We start from the raw sequence: 6,000 nt of genomic DNA, 5'->3' as shown, positions 1-6,000 counted from the left end.
TCGCTTCTCTGTGCATCAAGGCTGACATTTACTCGCCTGAGCTGTCAGTCTGTCGCCGCTTTCACCTCCAACTGAAAGACTGAATTGAAGATGTCCTCTCTGACATTTAAAAAAAAAAAAAAATTTTTTTAAATGTGCTGCTGCATAAGTTGCACGGATTGATAAAAGAGATGGAACGTCATCATCACAGCAGCAGAGATGATCATGTTGTCTTCAAGCGCTCTGTCATTTATGAGGTTAAAGGTAGGGATGTCCGATAATATTGGACTGCCGATATTATCGGCCGATAAATACTTTAAAATGTAATATCGGAAATTATCGGTATCGGTTTCAAAATTATCGGTATCTGTTTCAAAAAGTAAAATTCATGACTTTTTAAACGCCGCTGTGTACACGGACATAGGGAGAAGTACAGAGCGCCAATAAACCTTAAAGGCACTGCCTTTGCGTGCCGGCCCAATCACATAATATCTACGGCTTTTCACACACACAAGTGAATGCAAGGCATGCTTGGTCAACAGCCATACAGGTCACACTGAGGGTGGCCGTATAAACAACTTTAACACTGTTCCAAATATGCGCCACACTGTGAACCCACACCAAACAAGAATGACAAACACATTTCGGGGGAACATCCGCACTGTAACCCAACATAAACACAACAGAACAAATACCAGAACCTCTTGCAGCATTAACTCTTCCGGGACGCTACAATATACACCCCCCTCTACCCCCTACCCCCCCACCTCAACCTCCTCAAGTCCCAAATTCCAAGTACTTTTAGTCTATGTAATTTGTTTATACATCTCATTTAATTCTATAAACTCTCTACATTTCTTTTCTTTCTTATTTTCGTAGCTCCACTTTGACTGCGTCTTCTCCTCATCGGCAAAGTTGTAGTTTTTAGCACTGCAATATCAAGTGTACTGACATATAGAGTAAGTACTATACACTACTTTGTATTGGAAATTAAAAAGTCAGCCTTTTGTCTGCAACGTTCAACAGTCAGACAGTCGTCCTCTAAGTAAATGGTGTTCCATTTCAGCTGTAAATAACAATATATAAATAATAAATATCAAAATTTGTCTCACGCCGACAACACGAACACGTCGGCTTTAGCGTTAGCTTGTTAGCGTTAGCATTCTGTTCACGGAGGCTAATAACTACACAAATGGAGTGCCACGGACTAACTACTTTTACAACATGTAATAAAGTAAATAGTTAACATTAGATGTTATTTACCATCGTTACACTCGTGTACTGCCTCCTTTATTTCACATTTATCCAACAAAGTCACAGTTAGCAGCTGAGGTCGTGGCTTCGAGTCCGGCTTCATAATCCTTCGTAAATACGTTTAAAAGAGTCCGTCCACTTCTCGTAAATAATAATCAATATTAAACTGTAAAGATAGAGTTTAAAGACTACGGCTGAGTAAATACTAGTGCTGTCCCGATACCAATATTTTGGTACCGGTACCTCTACCAAAATGTATGTTGATACTTTGTCGGTACTTTTCTAAATAAAGGGGACCACAAAAAAATGGCATTATTGGCTTTATTTTAACAAAACAATCTTAGGGTACATTAAACATATGTTTCTTATTGCAAGTTTGTCCTTAAATAAAATAGTGAACATGCAAGACAACTTGTCTTTTAGTAGTAAGTAAACAAACAAAGGCTCCTAATTTAGCTGCTGACATATGCAGTAACATATTGTGTCATTTATCATTCTATTATTTTGTCAACATTATTAAGGACAAGTGGTAGAAAAAATAATTAATAATCTACTTGTTCATTTACTGTTAATATCTGCTTACTTACTCTTTGAACATGTTCTATCTACACTTCTGTTGAAATGTAATAATCACTTATTCTTCTGTTTGATACTTTACATTAGTTTTGGATGATACCACAAATGTAGGTATCGATCCGATACCAAGTAGTTACAGGATCATACATTGGTCATATTCAAAGTCCTCATGTGTCCAGGGACATATTTCCTGACTTTATAAACATAATATAAATTTAAAAACAGGAAAAAAGATTTTGTGATGATAAAAAATATCGACTAGATACACTCTTGTACTTGGTATCATTACAGTGGATGTTAGGTGTAGATCCACCAATGGCGTTTGTTTACATTTTGACACCAGTGAGCTACGGTGTGTAGTGAAGCATGTTTAGCTATTCCTCGTTCTGCAGGGATGATACTTGTAAGAAACGTACTTTATTTGTCGCCATGGAGGCGAGGATTAGTGATTTAGAAGTAGCTAAAACACTGCCGACTGCGGCTGGACTTTAGCCGCTAGCTAGCTAGCCATGTCTTAAACCACCTCTTCCTGAGGGCGTTTCAGTGTTATAACTTCACCTTTATCGTTAGTTTTTAAGCCAAAATGTGTTCGTTCTGCCTTTTCTGTCTACACACTGTGTCTGCTTGGGGGGGGGGGGGGTACTCTTTAGAGGCGGTATAGTACCGAATATGATTCATTAGTATCGCGGTACTATACCAATACCAGTATACCATACAACCCTAGTAAAAACACTGCAAGATAGTTCTGCTGATCAGCGTTCTTCAGCACAAAGACATCCCACAAAAGTTGCTGCAAGTTGAAAGTTCCTTTCGTTCTTCTTTCTATTTGTTGTCAAGTTTGTTGTAACAGAAATACACAAGAAATAAGAAATAATGAAGTTGTATGAAAAATAAGTTTTAGGAACGCCCCCAACAGTGTTCAACAGCACAGCCCACCCCCGAAAAAAGTTAAGGATAGCTTAGAAAAGTCCCACCTAGCTATAAGGAACTCAAAACGGTTCCTGAAAACTAAACCTACCTCGATAGTTTTTGTTGGAAACACAGGGGGGACTTTATTTACCCGGGTAAGTGGGAATGTACCTTAAAAAGTTCCTGCGGTGGAAAAGGACCTATTGACTACATCGTCAAATTACAAAGGCAGACTCGCGCAAAGCTCTTCAGGTAAAACTTTACCATATAAGGAGATATCCGCTGACATCACCAGTGGGGGAAAAACATCACAAATTGGGCAAATTACAAACAGCTCGTTTGGAGGAAGTATGAAAGAAGGCAAGATTGTTTTATAAATATCTTCGCACATATACATATGCACAATTATTCATACATTAGAACCTTTATTTAACCAGATGAGAAACCCATTGAGATCAAGATCTCTTTCACAAGGGTGACCTGGCCAAGAGGTCAACAGCACATGTCACAGAGCAGTTTCAAAAAAATAATACGTTAAGACATACATAGGTACAAACGCTCGCACATAGATGCACAAATACAGTACATACATACACGGTACATACATCCACACGCACATTCACTATACAAACATACGTACATATACACACACTGTACATAAACATTCACTGTACGAACATACATATACATTCACTGTACAAACATATACACACATACTGTACATATACATTCACTGTACAAACATATATATATACACATACTGTACATATACATTCACTGTACAAACATATATATATACACATACTGTACATATACATTCACTGTACAAACATATATATATACACATACTGTACATATACATTCACTGTACAAACATACATATACACATGATGTACATATACATTCAGTGCACAAACATACATATACACATAATGTACATATACATTCACTGTACAAACATATATATACACATACTGTACATATACATTCAGTGCACAAACATACATATACACATAATGTACATATACATTCACTGTACGAACATATATATACACACATACTGTACATATACATTCACTGTACAAACATACATATACACATACTGTACATATACAAGTACATATGCATACACACACTCATGCATATAATCACGTTTCATCAAACATAGCGTTGTTCAGCCCCAAGGGAAAATTGGATAAAACACGGCACACTGATAAAGCTTAACCTATTTCTACTATAACAATCTACAAGGTTAATATAGTTTGCTTTTCTTTATTCCCCTCCACGTATCTGCTTTTTTTGTCATTCAAGTTTTCATTACATATATGTATTGTTGCATTTGAAACAATTGTATTGTACTCCATGGTTTGATTTCCAATTTTTTTGGGGACTTATGCAGATCCAAAATACACAAATACAGGTACCAATAGGTTAAAAAAAAGTTGGTTTTGCATACTAGGTCCCCTTTAAATGTGCGGAATTACTATGAGGATAAATTCAATGACTAAGAGTAATGTTGAGAACCTCCCAATAGTAATCAGATAATATCAAACATTTGTCAAAAACACATTTAGTTAAATGATCAAACATTATTGCTTTTATTTTCATAAATTGTAGGGTTTTTTCTCATTAAATTAAACTTTAATTATTTATTAATCATTTTGGAGTCAATTAGATGGAACTTACGTGATCCCTTCCTTGGACGTGTGCCCTCAGGGAAATGAAGGTTCCAATAGCAGCAACACCGTATGCAGTATACTGTACAGGACAGTAACAATAGGAGCAGAGAACACAGTATCTGGTAAAATATCAAATGGAATGATAATAATTAATATATTGAATAATAATAAGATATTATCCATCCATTTTCTACTGCTTGTCCCTCTCGGGTTTGCTGGAGCCTATCCCAGCCGCATTTATCCATTTTTGACCGCTTGTCCCTCTCGAGGTCGCGGGGGTGGCTGGATTTGGGCGGTATATATTAGAAATAATTGTATAATTTGAGAATAGTGGGGGGTGTATATATTTTCAAATATATATATATATATATATACCGGTATATATATATATATATATATATATATATATATGTATGTATATATATATGTATGTATTGCGCTCTACTACGGTATCGAGCACTATTTTTTGGATAACCTTATTAAGACATATATATATATATATATATATATATATATATATATATATATATATATATATATATATATAATCCGTTCATGAATGAGTATATCCGTTCGGCCGCCGTGTTCAATGGATAAGTCTGATCTACAAAATTTGTAGGCAGCATACCCCTTCCCCTTCCAGCTGTCCTGGATGAACTGAAATTATTTTTTTCCAATCATTTTGGAACTTGCAAGCGTACTTCTTCTTCTTACTCGTCGTCGCCATGTCTCTTCTTCGTTTTTCTGCTTCGTCTCTGTTATGTTTTTGGACATTACTACTTGCCGTAGTTTTGAAGCAATGCTTGATGGGAATCCGGATGTTGTGTGTCAGTGTATTAACGTGCCGGCTGGAATAAACACGCTGAGAAATAGCTCCGTGCCTGCCTACTTTATGGGTTATAGATAAACCTATGGATAACGGACACATATATAATAGTCTCCTTTTCAGGTGAGGGAGGAGGCTAAAGGCAGTGTCTTTAAGGCACGGCCCCAATATTGTTGTCCGGGTGGAAATCGGGAGAAATTCGGGAGAATGGTTGCCCCGGGAGATTTTCGGGAGGGGCACTGAAATTCGGGAGTCTCCCGGGAAAATCGGGAGGGTTGGCAAGTATGCGTGCAAGAAAGGTATGGAAATATGGCACCATTTAATTTCATATTAATCGGTAACCGGTAGTACCAAGGTACAAGTACCAAAACTTTGGTCCATACCTATAAAAGCACGGAATTAGGTACTCATCCCTAAATACCGTACTTTTCCGACTATAAGTCGCAGTTTTTTTCATAGTTTGGCCGGGGGTGCGACTTATACTCAGGAGCGACTTATTTGTGAAATTATTAACACATTACCGTAACATATCAAATAATATTATTTAGCTCATTCACGTAAGAGACTAGACGTATAAGATTTCTTCGGATTTAGCGATCAGGAGTGACAGATTGTTTGTTTGGTAAATGTACAGCATGTTCTATATGTTATAGTTATTTTAATGACTCTTACCATAATATGTTACGTTAACATACCAGGCACGTTCTCAGTTGGTTATTTATGCGTCATATAACGTACACTTATTCAGCCTGTTGTTCACTATTCTTTATTTATTTT

This window comes from Nerophis lumbriciformis, linkage group LG33, assembly GCF_033978685.3.
Source record: "Nerophis lumbriciformis linkage group LG33, RoL_Nlum_v2.1, whole genome shotgun sequence".
Taxonomy (NCBI): Eukaryota; Metazoa; Chordata; class Actinopteri; order Syngnathiformes; family Syngnathidae; genus Nerophis; species Nerophis lumbriciformis.
The sequence above is the reverse complement of the archived record's forward strand: the minus strand, read 5'-3'. Positions refer to the sequence as shown.